The 18,475-nt window shown below is 35.8% G+C and overlaps 1 protein-coding gene across 4 annotated transcripts in view; it reads left to right on the top strand.

Moving 5' to 3' along the window:
• Nucleotides 1-18,475, top strand: part of LOC105382610 (apoptosis-stimulating of p53 protein 1) — a 199,272-nt gene that overhangs the window by 20,130 nt on the left and 160,667 nt on the right. The gene's annotated exons all lie outside the window — the stretch shown is intronic.

Below are 18,475 nucleotides of genomic sequence, written 5' to 3'. Positions count from 1 at the left end.
GCCGCTTGGAGCTCGATGCGGGATATTGGAAATTCTGTTATCACTATTCAATTAGAGGAAATTGTAGTCGGAATTATGAACTAAGCATATAGGATAGGACCAATCTTTATCATTTGAATAGTCTAGAAATGTGAACAGAGTAACAAACCAAGTTAGAATATAATATAATGCATTACTATACCTATTGCTGCAAGTTATTGCGTAAGTAAGTTAGAAAGTATATGTGGGTATACTTAAGTTTTTTTAAAATTCTTTAAAACATACACAAATATACTCTTCGCGTTTTCATTTCCGTAAACAAACAGACGAAAGTTAGAAAACCGGAATATAAGGTGGTCTGAAGTATTGAATGACGTACAGCTAACGGTGACTGCAGGCTCACGAAGATTGTCGATGGTTGTAGAATAGCCCACGTACGACCACGCGAGTTCATAGGTCTAACCCAATTTGTCGTCAGTCAAGTAACAAGTGCTGACAGCTCCATGGAGCTCCGTGGCCGGGTCAGAACAGATCATTATCATCGCGGGTCAGCGGTGGCATCGGAATTCGGTAATGACGTTGTCGTTAACGGGGAATTCATAAGATTTAAGGGCCACGCGGCACATGACTCCGATAAAAACCATTAGCCGGGAATAAATTTTAAACCCTAAAATAAAAATTAAAAAGATTAAAGATACTCGGCTCTCTGTGCCACTCGTGACCTGCCCGTCTACTCGGTATTTAATTTGAGTTACTTTTATCGCCAGTTACTTAGTGTTATGAATGAACTCGTTCTAAAGTATCTGTACTTAACCCTTTATTTATGACTATGTAGTTCTCACGGCAACTAACATAGCATTGGGAGTCGGTTACATCGGAATCGAAGACAAACTAGCGATTGTTACCGTCAGGACCGCATGTCATGTTGAGAAACTGTTAAAGACAGTTTGATACAAAAAATACCTATTTGTCACAAAAGAAACTAATCTCAATGCATCTTGAACCACGATACAAACACGTATAAAAGTGCGTGAAAAGTGCAAGGTTCAACGGGAGCGGTTGGACGGGAAGGGCACCACACACTGGTCCGAGGGGCCAGAGAAATCTCGAGAAAGTTGGCCGCTCGCCTCAAGATCAAGTGGATGGTCCAAAGTGGTTCCAAACCAGTTTTTTGAATCGGCAAGTGTAGGTGCTGCGGGGTCACTCTCTAAGACGAAAAACGATGTTACGGAGCACTGCTGCGCGAGCCACGACTCTATCTCGTTGTATTAAACGTGCCAATCGCACGACAGCTCTCGCTAGTTCGGTTTTCGTCAGTATAGAGTGACCCCCCTGGACCCAATGCTAAGAAACAACCGGACACGCGGAATGTTGTTAGAGTATTATTAGATAGTTTTTTTTAATATTCATCTAGTAACTAGCTAATTAAACGAGTTGGGTGATTGACGTCCATGCGAAATAGGTTGTTTGTGTTAGAGACCAAACCTCACGTGATTTGGGGAGATAAAAGTATCGAAATACGTATAGTATACGTAATAGTATTTAAGTAAATATTTAAAGATTATCATAAATAACATGTGCCCTAACTTTAAACCGAACTTAGGCAATCTGCACAGACACATCGACGAATTTCAATGTATAAAGTTTTATAAGTACTTTAATATTTTGACAATGATATTGAATTCAGCAACCAACCTTCGCCGAAGATGTTACAGGAGTTCCATCCATCGGAGTTCTTTCACAGTCGCCGCCTCACGCACCGCAACTGGGTGGTCATTCTATATGACGAAAAAATAAGTTTCGGAGCGCTGCTCAATGTATTAATCGATTGCACGATAGCTCTCGTTCGTTTTTCGTCAGTATAGAGTAACCCCAATGCCCGTGCCATGCCGCTGCTGCCGTCTTGCTATATCACCCGACCCGACGTATGTGAACCTCCAATACGAAGGAGCCTCCTACAAAACTTATCTCACATTGGAATTCGTTAGATAGTCGCATTAGTCCACTCTAGGCATTGAATTTCAAATTACTTCTCTTATCTTGTGTTTAGTTCGTGATAAGTACGTGATTTTACGTTTACGGGTGTATTTTCAATGCGAGTTCAACTAACTTTTTGTTGATGTATCGATTTGCATGTTCAATATCTTCTTCTTGGCAATGTATGAGACACTTCAACCACTTGGCCCACCCCTTTAGGCTTTAAAGCGTCTGTATCCGCTCTTTTCATACAATTGTCTTCTTATCTTGAGGACCATTACTCATCACGCACAGCAGACACTGAGGAATTCAAAAAAATACCACGCCTATCCAATACAATACCCTCTCCAAGGCTTTGCTAGCATGGATCATATCTTACGGTTATGCAAATAAAAGTACTTACCAACAAAGCTATAAAAAAGCACAATAGATCCCAGTGATTAGTGTTAAGCGTTTCATTATACATCCTTACTTATAAATCTTTATCTACCTGTAATTATATCGTTCCAGTAGACACGTGGATGAATCCAACCGTGACACAAAAAGGTTAAACACCTACCTTTCTTTAGCCCTTGTACTAGGCAATAAAGTAAAAGTACCTAATTCAATTACTCAGTACGTGTTAGACTACGAATTATGTCGCTTATATCCTGATTCTCTCTCTCTCTCTCTCTCAGCCTTCCGTAGTCCACTGTTGGACATAGGCCTCTCCTAACGATCGCCACCCCAAACGGTCACCCGCCATCTGCATCCAGCGGCTTCCCGCTACCTTCCGCAGATCATCAGACCAACGGGTTGGGGGGCGACCGACACGCCGTTTGCCGACACGGGGTCTCCACTCCAGAACCTTTCTACTCCAGCGGTCGTCGGCTCTGCGGGCTACGTGGCCAGCCCATTGCCATTTCAGCGTGCTAATCCTTTTGGCTATGTCGGTAACTTTAGTTCTCCTGCGGATATCCTGATTAACTAATGGAAATATTGTTGCCCTTGGATTCTCTTATTTACCATTGTCGTTTGTAATTAATTAGCTTTTTCCGTCTTCATTTCCTCCTTTCCCATCTTGAGCCATCCAACCCACGATTAGTCCGTACAAAGCTGCTGTACAAACCAAAAAATTAGCACTTCTATCTCTATTCAAATGTCTCATGCGATTCGTCTCACGTGCGGTGCGACGCCATTGTAGATTGTTTCCAACCACTACAAGTCATTCAAGAAACCCTAGCCCCTGGATTCCAGTTTGGATCACAACATGTGGATCGTATCACTCTGTAATAAATTCCATTCTTGGTTGACGAGAGTCCGACTCAGGGGACACTCGAAAGCAAGTGAACAGGGGTATACGTTTAATTGCGCCGCACTCATTGTCATTGCTATCAGATCTCACGGCTCTGGAAACAATGGATAAATAGTATTTAAACCTCCAAGAAAACTAGCTTTTTCAGCTAAAGGGCCTAAATGAAAGAATTTGTTTGGGTATCTAAATGCATTCTTCAACAACTAGGTACTTAACTACAGGAGAATATTTAATTTTATGGTTTGTGTAGCTTCAGAGTGTCTTATGTAAATATTAAACTACATATTGGTCTCATTTCGTTTCTGAACTAAGTAGGTACAATATAATTGCCTAAATATTGTGAGATAGCACAAACTTGTAGAAAAACATAAACATATTGTATATCCATATATTCATGGATTTAGAAACAACAGTTGAAATTATCAGAAGTCTAATTCGGTGCTTTATCACTGGTTCGTGACAAAGCTTTCAGAGCTTGCAAAATGCAGTTGACCCCTATAACACGGACTGGCCCGAAGTAAATACATTTAATCAGTAAGTACGAGTAAATAGCGTGAGAATCACACATTAGTTTTAAAAGCGTTTACACAATTTGTTTTCTCAAACTAGTCCATAATACTGGGTTCGCTAGAGGCTATATTAGGAATTGCAATATCCAATTTAAGGCTCACAGCGGGGTAACGCGGCCAGCGTCTTGGGTACCCTACCCGACAGTGGCAGCGATCTGGCCAGCATTTTCTTTTTAGTTTAATTTTAATTTTATATTAGTTATTTAGATTGTATTGTGTACATAGAGATATAAAGTAAATTTACAAATAAAAAAAAAAAAAAAAAAAAAAAAAAAAAAAAAAAAAAAAAAAAAAAAAGGCTCATATAGTGTCAACTTACTATGAGTATTATTATTACGAGTATTGCAGAGTATCCGGTCTCATTCACGCTATAAATTTATTTAAATTATCAGCATTATTGATATCTTATTGAATTGCAAATATTGTCCTAGATTCTCTTCGAGTCCCTAGATGTTTTCGTAGGACTTTAGTACTCTCCACGACTTTATAGGGTTACTGACATTTTAAATGGCATAAAGATTATTTGATATGGCACGGTGTGTCTCCCGGTGGACATAGGACAGTATCTGATACAACAAGTATTCCGTTATGCCCAAGTAGGTAATGCTTTAGTTAGCTACTTAACTTAATTAAGACATATTTGATTTTTTACTTAACTTATGGATACCAATATTTCGCCATTGTCGAGTCTGTGATGGTTTGTATTTTGCTGTATGGTTAATCCATAAAATAATAATAATATTTATCTGTGGGATCAACCTCAAGACCGAGTCTCAACTGGAGTCAACCGTAAGTTTGATCAACCTATAAATACCATGCAGCACTATAAAATTCCGGTCTCCGGATTATTTTAATGTTATCGAGTATTGATGATGGTATTAAAGTTATAAAATTAGATTAAACAGTTCGATTTGACGTGTTTAGTAACAATACGTTGTGGGATTACGTGTGACATGTGACATAAGGTTAAATATTTTTACATTAAACTTGTAGGTACCTATTTAATTTTGATTAACTGTATCATGTATAATAACAATATTAAGAGTACAAAATTTTACCAAAGCACTTTCTAATCTCTCTCTCTACTGAACTTTTTTTAAAAGTATTTGAAAAATAAACGATTGCGAAGAGCCTTTCAAAAGTATATAAGTAATTTAAAGAATCTCACTCAGATAGTAAAACAAGAAAGACAAGTTACCTACCTACTCTGCAGATGGGAAAAATACTTTAATTTTTAAACACTAGTTGTATTGTTTAAGTTAATAGCAATGTTAATGGTGACACGTGTCATAGTTGCACCTGCCCCTTAAGTGTTTTGCTACCAGCTGATGTGTGTAATTGGAACTATAACAAAATGATGTTTTAGATAATGAAGTGGCTATAGTCTGGATCTTGCTAAGTGTTATTGTATTTAACACTGTACAGTGTAATTATACCTAGATCGTTGAATTGTATTTTTATAAACTGACTGTCTGACTTTATTTTTGTTTACAGACTTTTTGAATTTCGAAAAGCCAAGACTAGCTTTATGACTGTACGTAAAGCTCTCTTATATGTATATCGCATAATTTTCGATCACAGTATTTCACAATTTATATCAGAATGCCCAGAAGTGGTACACAAATTACAAATATTTTTCCTAAAAAGACATTCCTACACTGAAATAGTAGAACCAGTTAGAATTACTTGCGTATGAACGTGAGACCATTATATATTACCTATTGCATGTTAAAATTAAAATGGTAAAAGCCCTCCGTATTTCTGAACCTGTCCCGACCAAAAATACGATATTGCGTGTCAATTTATATGGGCATGAACAGTCCACTCGGTATCTTTTAATAAGCAACGGGGTCATTATACACTAGGGCCCTTTCATTTCGTTGATTGTTTATTCAATTGTTTTATCATGTTTTACACACAAATAAAAGACAAGAAAAATCTACTATAGATCAAAGTTAACGAACAGATTTCAAATATCATAATATTCGTAATACTTACACACACTAAAATAAAGCTTCTTGTAGGTAGTTATAGATAACAGATAGGTACATTATTATGCAACAGGAGTCTACAGAAGAGTGGGTTATGCAAACTCGTGCGTGTCGGTATAAATCTTAAACTTTATCTTGAGATAAAAATCGTAAACATTACGTAATAAAATACTAACACAGTGTAGGAAAGTGCATTGCATAAACTATATATATATATATATATAGATCACTTTTAGTGATAAGACCGCCTTTTGTACCCTAATAAGTTGCAATTTGTTATTCCTATGATTCTTTGTTGGTGTGCAAATAAAGAGTATTCTATCTATCTATCTATCTATATGGCGGCGTTCAGTATATACAGATTGAATTATGATAGATACTTAATTAGTTTCTTAAGGTGTTACTAATGCAAAATGGTTTAGTTTCGTATAAGGCATTATAAGGTTAAATCGTCTGGAAATGCCTTCCTCCACAATCAATTATAAGGAATACACCAGTGGTATAAATTCGAGCAGCAGTCTCGAAGGAAAGAATAAGCCAGATGATTGCCGACCTCCGATAGGAGATCGTACCCAAAGAAGAAGAAGAAGAAGTGGTATTTATAAATTAATTTGAGATGCTAACGATATTTTAAAAGATATAACGAAAACGGTGATGCCCATTTTTTTGGGGTTCAACTTTCTAAGATAGCCTCCTGAAGTAGATGGAAGATCTCTACGTCCTTTAATGTGAAGTGCGAAACTTTCATTTTACGTCCATTGTCCCGGCGAACATTGCGCCAGTTAATAAATATTTTTTATAAATATCCTGACATTTTGTGAATCTTCTGTACTATGTACTATTATAGGTGTAGATACTGTATATAGGAAGTATGATATGAGATATGACGCATATCTATGAAGATTTGATGTGTTCTCGACACGCTACTTGGGTTCTTCTTACTTTCATTGTATGCATGCGGAAGATAATGAAAGCAAAATTCAGCAATAAACTTGAAAAAACTACTTATTAAAGATTTTATTACATAAGAGTAGGTAATCTTCAAAACAATTTATTGCAGAAGGTTCTACAAATTTTAACTTAACAATTAAGTAGGTATATAAGTACGCATTCTTAATTTGATTCTGACATAAGCGTACTTACAGTGAAAATAGTCGTTCCTGTAAATAGCTGTAAAAGAACCATCAAAGACAATCTTTCGGAAATATTTTCGAGGAAATAACAGAAATGGCGGGTCTCTCCTCAGATTGAGTAAGCGAAATTCCAACAAAAGCGATTTTATGCAATTACGCCTAAGTTGGCCCGAGAGTTATTACTAAACCGACCGAATGGTCACGCCGGCTGGGCACTCCCCAACTGATCACTGTGGAAGAAAAAACACATAGGAAATAACGCATAAATTAATGATGGGCAAATTTCTAAAAGCCTTATAGGAATTGGGATAACATAACAAAAAAAAAAAATTCATCGGTAAACGAGAATGGCCAAATCTCTATGGCACCATGACTCGCTAGAGCAGCCATTGATGAAACATTACCTACTGATGTGTAGCCCATGACTACAGTATATCCTGGTGTAAACTTATTATTATGTAGCATGTGAAAACGAAGATATAGGTGCTGAAAGATGAAGTCTTTGTACTGTACTAGATGTTTCCCTCAAACTAAGTGTCATTTTTAAAAGAGTCATACATCAAAATTAGACGCAGCAAGTACTTACTATGTTCAATAATCATGTCAATCGATCCTCAATCACGAACTCCAAATAAATGACAAACTCAATCATAAGAACTGCACTCCCAGCTATTGAAAACTCAATCTGACCTTATCAGACCTTTTATTTCCTTCTCGAGTCGCGCAGCAATAACCTAGTTAAGTGTTTAATAAAGTTTATAGAACAGTATTGAAACTAATGTTCACACTCGTATATTTCTTTGGAGGCGTGTCGCAGGACGCTCGGGGGCAGAATATTGGGAAAAACAAACATTCTCTCTGAAGTTTACCGTTCAGTAACTTTAACTGCATCTTCAAGTTAGTCGGTTAACAAGACAAAGTACTGAAACTTTACACAAACATATTGTATGAAGCATTTTATTTTGGTGCAATATGTTATATGCTGTCTTCGATATTCCTTAGTAATAATGACAGTAAAGCTGGATATAATTTAATGTATTTTAATATTAATCTGGGAGTTAAACTCATTTCATTTCAATAACCAACCAAAAACGAGCGGTGTTAGGTAAGGATTATCTAGCATTTAGCACGCTGTAGTTTGATAGTCGGTAGTCGTTATTTCATTATTCTAAGCTAAATTGCTAACGTGAGACTAATGGAATTTGCGCGCTCGTGGCGTCGTCATGTAAAATTCTGATAAAGTTTCCCGCTTTAGCTACAAGCACTATGTCGTATGTACTTAGCCTTACCTAGAACCATGCTCGTATTTCATTTTGTCAGGCGTTAAGTAGTTTTTAAGTTTTAGTTTAGATTCAATAATATTTTCGTTGCTGTTAATTAGTACACTTACACACAGATTATACATAATCATCAGTTATCAAAAGAAAAAAGCATTCATGAAGCATCTTCTCTATCAAATAGACTTAGCTGTAAAAGCAGATTAAGATATTGAAATGAATTATTAAATAATTTTATCTGTTGATTCAACCGTAATTGCAATCAGTGGTCTCTTTTTACATTATATTAATTAAACCTATTTATTTATCGGCCTAGTGTCGAGATGGCGGGTCGAGACGGGCACAGCCCTCGCCCATAACGTTCCAGGCGCGAGTCACGAGCCCCGAAGCCTTATTCAGACGATACTATTGAACCCGCGTCTGTCAGTATGGATTTTTAACAAGATGTTTTCACATGCTGCGCTTGACCCTCCCGCGGCCGCGGCAGTGGTTATGTAGTACTGGATTTGGTACTTGTACTATGTAGGTGTAGATATAGGTGCACATATCACCACTCAGGTCTTTTAACGAAGTTCTCAATGGCATAACTTTGCAAGCTGTATTACGCCCCCTCTTATTATCTATAATATTACCTACTCTATTTTCCTTTTCTGGCACATCGGGGACCATAAGTTCAAATTTTAATATACTTACTTGCCATCAAATGATACCTATTAGCAATGAAAGAAATATACAAATTTTAAAGCTATCTATGTCACTGCCACAATTTCTGTTCAATATTTAGATGAGATCGCTATCTAACAATCATATCGTTATGTTAATGGTGCTTTAACGTCAATGACTTGTTTTTCATAACTGGTTTCAATCAGAGGAAGAGAATTCCAAAAATACTTTTATTCGTAAAGAAGAATGTTCACGATCTATCGACTCACATTTTAGTTCAGAAAGGAGGAAACGAATCCCTTTATATCTACGCTTATACGAAAGACGCAAATAGTTATATTGTAAAGATGAGACGTATATTAAAATACCTTGATATTGATAGCGCTTATAGCGATAAGACTGCATGGTAACGTTTCATAGAATAGAATAGAATAGAATAGAATAGAATAGAATAGAATAGAATAAATCTTTATTCAAAGAAAAGAACTTATGCTATACATCCCACAAAACCAAATGTTAATATGGTTTGACTGTGGGTAAGGCTGTATTGCTGATTAAAAAAAATAAGTAATTTTAAACGATCAACTTTTTTAAACACTGTTCACCTCTTAAAAAGCTTAGCTTTCAAATCAGACCAACCGTTTCGGAACTTTAAGGCAGCACACACACTACACACAGACAGATACCTACACGTCGGTTTTATAATACACCTGTTTTTCGGGTGGGTAAACAGTGAAGCGTGCTTTCCGCGCACGTTTAGGTACTCACAAGAGCTCTCAGTGTGAATGTCAGTTACATTAGTGTGTAGTCATGTCCGTGAGCGCCGTAAACTTTAATAGTGGCTTAGTTAGTAAAAGAGTCTGCTCACTCGGAGTTTTCAACAAATATTTTGGAAAAGAGATACGCCTATTTGGTGACTGGGAATAATGCCAATTTTATGTAAGTAATGCAGGCTTTGAAATAAAAAGAATTATACACTCGCGAACAATGAAAAAGTTCCAGAGTGACATAGCCCAAAATTACTTCTAAACGGAACAGTTATCGGTGACTGTTACGAGGAAAGCCAGTCCGACTTTTTTCACATCTTGGCACTTACTCTATAATATTCACGAAAGTGGGAAAACAAAAAACAGAAAACATATAAATTATAAATGAATGTGCATTTAAATTATTAACAAAGGACGCAACAATGTGATTATAATTTCAGCAGTTGACTGCGGCGACTGCTAAATACTAATATTACAGTGTTGATGAGAACCGCTCCAACCGGGAAATGCATCTAGCTCCACGTACCAAGCGTATTTAGATTATGAGTTTATGACCTCCTATTCTGGGCATTTGTTTACGAAAAACATTTGCGGAAAGAGAAAGGTTTTTTTGTTTATATATGTATAAACAGTTAAACAATAGGTATATCTAGATAGGCATAATAATATACAAACTCTTTGTTACAGTTAGATAGGTAAGTAACTAGCACCATAAGGGCTAGTACGGTGCGCATTTAAGACGTGACAAGAGTTTTGCATCGCGCTCACTCACATCGCGCAGCCTCAAGAGCGAGAGCGACGGAGAACTCTTGTCACGTCTTAAATGCGCACCGTACTAGCCCTTCTGGTATAGCGCCCTGTGCTACAGGGCCTGGATACATAATCTCTTTAAGTACCTACTTTCTGTATGATACAGATATCATACAGAAATAATAACAATGCATCATCAACTATTAATTTAAGTGGAAATTTATTTTATTACCGATACTATAAACTAACTTTCCCTCTTATCTTGATGAGTGTGTAGATAATGTAGGTATCTGCACATGTCAGCTAGCTACGATAAAAACTAGGGGAACCCGGGGTAAGATGGGGTCGCGGGGTAAGACGGGGCCACCTACATATATGCAAAACTATACATCTTAGGAATCTGAGTAATTTGCCAAAAGAAAGGCTTAAATGATTGACCTTTAGTGCGCCAGTGACTGCAGGTGTGAGCGCGTGCGTTTTTTGTGATAGCTCAATTGTTTGTTTTTGCGTTGTGTCCATGTTATTTTTGACCAGTAGAAACAACGTCACAACTCAGTAAGTAAAACAGTGGCATTTTTGTTAATTGTATGTTTTTATTTAAGGTTTGGTACGCTTTGTTTAGATATGTGCAAAATCACTTTAACATTGAAAGTTTTTTTTTAATGAATTATTTTTTTTAAAATATAACGTGGGGCAAGACGGGGTAATTTTGGAGGGGCAAGATGGTGTATGGATCAAGCTTGGTGAAGTTTTTTTTTTCTCCAACCCGACATTTGGCATTGGAAAAGGGCTCTAAAAGGGCTACAGGGAAGTTGGCTAAAAACACAAAGCAGATACTGCCTACGAAAAGAATAACAACGAAGGTAACTGTGTCTACCTCTGCTGTGAGGATATCAACAGTCCTACTTTAAATCTAAGGAAAACTGGGTCGGATGTCAAAGGTGCAGGCGTTGGGCTCACACTGCAGGTGCTGGTGTTGACGATAAAAACACAGAAGAAGCGTTGTTTATATGTTTTGTGCCCCACATAGTATACTTACCCCATCTTACCCCGTACATGGGGCAAGATGGTTTATTTCCCATTTTTGACATTTATTAAAATAAGTCAATTGTAATCATTACTTTTTTGGCAAAAGCTGTGCCAAAGTGTTCGTCATTAAGTTCCTAATGAGCCATAAAAAATTGATAACGTTGTGGTTATAAATACCTGTTGTTTTTTTAATTTTCCCTTAGCGACCCCGTCTTACCCCGGGTTCCCCTACCTCCATTTAGATCGAAATCAAACGCGCGAAAGAGTATAGAAAGGTTGAAAAAGGTGTATTCCTTCGACATATTTTTCATCTATTGCATGTCTATGTCGTGACATTCTGACATTCTCTATCGACATTGTACCGCGAGTGTCTAATACGTACTTATAGCGACAAGAAATATCGTGCTATTTTCTCATCAACCATCAAGGTGACATATAAAAGGTTTTATATCGATTTGTAGGTTAATCTATTATTATTAGTTGGTTATTAAGTTCCCAGCACAACTGTGTATTGAGATATTAGTGGTAATGAAACTGTGAAAATAATTGACAAGAAAAGTATGTACCTATAGATAAGTAGGTAGTGTTAGTTAGATTTATGAAGTTACAATATTGTTTTAGGTACTCATATATATTTAAAATAATTCTTCCGCATATTTCAGAGCTTACATAAAAACTTTGTAATTAATTTTTATACTTATTATTTTAATAAGTGCCGCTATTTTAGTCTAATCGGTTGACGTTTGCTCGTGACATAACTGCTTCTCAGTCGCATGTGAGTCGTGTCGGGTTACCGAGTGGAGCCGCGGCCGCCTGTCAGTTATTGTATTAAGTTGCGGCCTCATATTACCTACACACTAAACTAAATTTCAGTTGGGCTGGTGATGAGCTGTACAATTATGGCAATCCTATTTTAATAAGTACTTACCTACATATTTTCAATTTTCAACGCAATCACGCTTTTGGATTACACCCACTCGTGAATCCTAATAATTACTGACTTGATATGTTTTTTTTATTAAGTGCTCAATTATTGTACTTAACAAAAACTTTAAGATATGTCGGTTTTTATTAAAAATAGTTCCATGCAGTGGCGGATTCCAGACACATTAACTCAAATCCGATGAAATACTAATCCTATTAATATTATTATTCGTTTCTTACAAAATTATGACTTTAGCCGAAGAAATAACAGGCCGTAGTTGCAGCAGTATGTTATTATATTACGAGTACCTCCATATTACTGGAGACTGGGCTTTCACTTGCGCTATTGTATATCTATAGCCTATAACTCTATGTTGTCTATGTGTCTATGTTGTCTATGCCTCGGGCGCGCCAGACTTCGTGAGTAGACATGCCGAGGAATTTATTTAGGCCCGAAACGCACGAGAAGAATATTACGACACAACTTTTATCGCGTTTTTGCCGTTGCCGGTTCGTATTGGAGACGCACTTATATTTTAGTCTGACTCTTATAGTATGAATTTTAGTATTAATTTTATGTATAGGTACTTTGGTAATTCACCAAACTACTCACTATTTGTAAAGCAACTGGGATTTATGCTGCGCCCCTCCTCCTCCTCTTTGTTTTAAACAAATAAAAAGTATCGTTGTCAAAAAAGCTTAAAGTGCATTTTTCTGTTTATAAACAAAGAGAGTGTTCCGTATGGTCACACTTGCACTCTGTATCTGACCGGAAGTACGCTCGGAGGCGTGTGGGGTGACGTCATATTAATATCCGTTATGGTGGCACCGCTCACTTCCGGTCACATTTTCGATAAATAATGTAATCACTGTCGTTTTTCGATTACATTGCGGTTTAGCTTCTGTTTAAATATAGGTTTATTTCTGCAATGGCAGTTGTTCATTGTAATTCTTATAAAACGAAATTATTTCTACCTATTGCACCGTCGATGCATATTTAACTAAAACCAAAACCCGACTACTTCAAGATGGACCGTTTAAAAGTCTGAAACAAGAAAATATTCTCGTGATTATCATTTTCAGAGGACAGTTGTTCGTTGTTGGTTGTTTGTGGTACAAATGTGATGTCTTGTCCCGCGCAATATGCAAATGCACGTTGAACGTTGGTTTCCGTTTCCGGTATGGAATATTTTCGAACGGCAGCCATCTTTTTTGCTAGTACCTTTCTTTTGTGCTCTAAATGGAGGTATTGTCTTCCGGGATTTGGGCTTTCTGTAAGTGTTTCTTGTTTGAAGCGAAAATGAGGACAGAAAGCTTCGGCACAGTCATGTTTGCGTAAAAGAGGTGTTTGAAATAGGTCGCAGTACCTTGAATATACAACCTAACAGTGTTATTCTATATGTACTCGCAACTAGAAATTTATGGGAACTTATTTATGACTACAGTAGGTGAGAACACAAATTAGTAAGTAGTATGGAGGGTTGGGTACGTATGGGTAAGACAGTCACCGGGGGAAGACTATCAATATGTAAAAAATAGCAGCTTCATTCTCTAGTTTTCAGTCTATCACTCTACTCGTAAAATCGTCTTTATACCATGTACGTTGTAGTTACTACGTTGTACTGCTTTATACCATGTACATTGTACAAGTATTTAATACTTAGTGTATTTAATAATACTCTTTTCTAAAAGATACAGAATAAACCAGCCCAATTAAATTACAGCGCCACCTACTATCATCCGTCAAAGTACAAAAGTTGGAACGCCCAGTTACCTCGTGAAACTTATTACTCTGTTGTTGCTATATACTTGTATACTTCTTTACTTACTTTCATAAGTCCGATCTATCCAACCATCCATCATTCTTACGAGCCAAAATAGTTTCTAGTTTCCCGCGTAAGACCTTGATTCCAAGCAATTACCGCCCTAATGGGTGTATTAATAAGAGCTCTTCGGGTTTGAGGCCCCATGGGTAGTGAGTGAGCTTATGACAAGACGGTACTTATCAAACATTCGCGTACGTAAACCCATGTTCCACGTGCAAATATTTATGTAAGTATGTACGTACTTAAATAAATACTGAGTGGGTACTTCTTCTTGTAAATTAAGTGTGATTTCGAATGTTCAAGAGCAAACTAGGTATTTCTAATTTTATAGAATAGAATAGAGTAAGTAATTCCCGGTACCCACCTTCTGCAGGTTGACTGATGATGTACTAAATGTACATAGATGCACTTTAGAAAACTGTGTGATATAAAATAATAATTAAAAAAATTAAAAAACCGACTTCAAAAAACCACTAAAGTGTAAGAAATAATTTAAGGTTTACACAAATTCTACTCGTATGAGACAGTACAAATATACCTAAGCAGGAACTGTTCTTTTTTTATGTTGGTGCGGTGACAAAGTAATCTGAAGAAATATGGCACCAACTTCAAAAAAGAACAGTTCCTGCTTAGGTATATTTGTACTGTCTCATACGAGTAGAATTTGTGTAAACCTTAAATTATTTCTTACACTTTAGTGGTTTTTTGAAGTCGGTTTTTTAATTTTTTTAATTATTATTTTATTTAATAGTTTTTAGTTTATTTGTAATAATTTTCAATCAAAAGTAAGGTGCAAATGATACCAAAAAGTCCTACTAATCAATACGAATCATTCAAGCCTAAACACGAAGTAGTTGCTATACACCGTTGAGGAGTTCCCCTGACTGCCTTCCGTTTCCATCATCAGATCAGCTCAAGGTCACCATCATATTTTTTTGTTATAAGAACTATATTTACGTTCTTAATTTCATTAGAATCGGTTAATATGTGCCCAAAATGGAAATTCATACCCTGTTTTTACCCCTTTACCCACCCTTGGGGGTGAGATAAAATTCTGAAAAAAAAATGGGACCACCTGGGAGCTCAACCCAATACAACAAAAAAAGAATTTTCAAAATCGGTTCATAAACGGCGGAGTAATCGGTGAACATACATAAAAAAAATATAAAAAAAAAAGATCCCGACGAATTGAGAACCTTCTCCTTTTTTTGAAGTCGGTTAAAAAGTATAAATAAACAAATATTTAGGTTATCGCAAAATAATCTTACCGCAAGACTCTCATATTTTTGCATTGGTTTTGTAGTAAGTATCCCATTATAATTTTATTATTAAGTATCATTGAAGTGCCCTGTCACATCATAGTTTGACATTCTGACACGCAGAACCGATGCAATGGCTGCTAATAGAAAGTGTGACTGATTAATTGGGCCCGCAACAGAACGGGTTGGTATGCCGTGGACGTGGCTTACTGTTCTAATTGTACGTACTTTGAACTAGGTGCTTACGTAATTTGTACATAGTATTTCTGAAGTTGAAAAAGTATCTAATATTTATTATTATTATTTAATCCTTTATTGCACAAATATATAAATAAGTGTACAAAGGGTGGACTTAATGCTAAAAGCATTTTCTACCAGTCAACCCACAGGAAGTAAAGTCAACCGGGGCCATTGCGCCACAATACTTTGACTTTCATATTCATTTGATCATAACAAACAGACTATACGCCCTATTAAGCTTTAATTTGTGATACATATTAGGAAATTTTATCTAGTTTCATATTTTGATGCAATTTTGTATAATTTTAAATATCTTCTACGTGTAAACAACGTTTCTACAAAAAATGGGATTTTTAGGCGCAATAACCCCTAGTGGGGCTAATGCCTCTTTCACTGGTTTTGTGTGCATGGAAGAGCTTTTTACAAGTTTAAGTAGATATAATTTATAGAATTACTATTAACGTAGCTAATTATTAGCTTGTAAACTAAATACTGCGCTTAGTTAAGGAGAATTAGTAGATCAAAAATTTTCGGGGCTATGGCGCCTACATACCCTAATTTCTTGTAGTGGCATTTACCCCATCCAAGATTCCAGGGGTGCTCAACATTTTATTTGACATGACAAATTAAAATACAGTATAAAAGCATACAAGGACTTTTTTTCTAATTTGCAATCAAACCACAACTTTAAATTAGTAAGTATACCATTTTTAGAGTCTGACGAAATTTTGCTCTTACAAGAATAATCATTACAAAACTATTCAGAGTTTTAAAAACAAGTGGGATCATTCTGTTAATATGACTATTTTTTTATTTATTATTTATTATATGATTATTTTCTACATACCGTCTTAACAACATCATAATGACGCCAATTTTTCAAAACATTTAGTTTAATATACATTCAAATTATTTACGTTTTAGTTGGATTACCAATCTAAGAATGTTAATTCTGATACGCTGTTAAATGTTCTTCAATATTGCAGAAGGCGTTATTAACCTAGTATTTTTCGTTTAGGAGTAATTTGGTGCTAATGTCACTGGAACTTTTTCATTGCTCGTGAGTGTAGAAACTACTTTTATAATAACACAAAATGTTTAGAACCTCTGGAAATGGGGCTATTGCACCGCAATAGAGGCAATAACCCCATCAGCCCAGAGGCATTTACCCCAAAATAAAAGCTAAACCAACAATTTTTTTATTGCATATTGTGTCCGAATTTTACGTTATTTCAATAAAATAATCAAAACAATATGTAAAGCAACAAAACAATAAACAGTATTTACAGTTAGGAAACATAGATTCTTTTAAAGATACACATATTTGGAACGATTCAAAAAAACGTGTCACGAAACCGGAGGAGGCCAAAAGAGGTGAAAAAATTAAAATGGCAGATTATTTAAGAAAATTGCCCCGGATACGACATCTATTGGTCAGTGGTAAAAGTTTGAGTTCCAAAGATAGATAGCAGATGACTCCAGTAGTTCTAAAGTATGTGGTTCGGAAGATAAATGGATTTGAGGCATTAGCCCCGTAGGCGACTTGGCCCCGGTTGACCTTACAGGAGAAATAATGTTAAAGGTGTGCAAAAAAAAGAGAAAAAAAAAGAAAGAAATTGCAATGTCACTCAATAATTATTGTACCTAACAATAAATAGAATACATAAATAGAAATAATATAATAATAAACTATAAATATATACTTGTATAAATGGAATACACAAATAGAAATAATATAATAATAAACTATAATATATACTTCTATAAATATATATGTATACCGAAGAAATAGATTAAAATATACCTATTATTAATATCATTTACATTAGGTTCTATACTATAGTTAATACTACAGTTGTTGTACATGTACAGACAGAAAAAGTATACTGCGTTTCTTAGGTACAGTTTTTTGATCCGTAGTTAACTCAACCATTGGCCAAATATGCCAACCATTGGTTAAAAACAAAAAATACTCACTTAATGGTTAAAGTTGACCACGGATCAAAAAAACCATCCCTTAACGTGTAAAATAACAGGACAAAATTTATAATTAGTAGAATAAGATTGTTGCTAAAATTTATTGGTAAAATATTTCATAATTGCTGTTAAGGGTCGGCAATAGGCAATCGAGGGTTGGCATTGTCATAGAATTATGTAGTAAATGATGCTCTACAGCCTTGAAAAAAATCACACAGGTAGCCGAAGAGTCTAGCTAGGTGCTGAATCATTCGAATTTAAGTAAATGCTTATGGATAAATGTAAATTAATTACGAAAAACCAGTAAATCACACTTCCGTATTGTAACAACTGTGTCGTAATTATCAAGAATTTTCATATGATTCTTATCAAATTATAAAGATAAATGCTTGGACTAGGCGCTAAATACCTTGTTTTTTAATAAACACACACCTATTTTGTGTAAATTAATCCCAAACTTGAGCAATTTTTTTCCCTCAAATCTTCATACAAATATCTATGGCGGCTTTCTGTGTTATAAAATCATAAACACAAGCGACGTTTGACTCAGTCGGCCGGTGGCCTCCAAAGAAGGGTCACGTCGGTTTAGGCGGCACTGACAGCTCGCGATCTAATTGTGTACAGACACAAAATCACTGCACATTGGTTGTCATTGCACTTTTTCAACTTTTATGACACCAACATAATTTGATTTGAAATTGAGGAAGCATGATTCTTATACTATATTCAATAAATTAAATGATAATGTTTTTTATTAGATAAGTCCATGGTACTTCTTGATTAAATTATAATTATTAATGCCTAACTAAAACTAACTAAT

The sequence above is a fragment of the Plutella xylostella genome, chromosome 18 (genome assembly GCF_932276165.1).
Source record: "Plutella xylostella chromosome 18, ilPluXylo3.1, whole genome shotgun sequence".
In the NCBI taxonomy this organism is placed as follows: Eukaryota; Metazoa; Arthropoda; class Insecta; order Lepidoptera; family Plutellidae; genus Plutella; species Plutella xylostella.
Note: the sequence above shows the minus strand (reverse complement) of the source record. Positions and strands in the feature narration are given on the sequence as shown.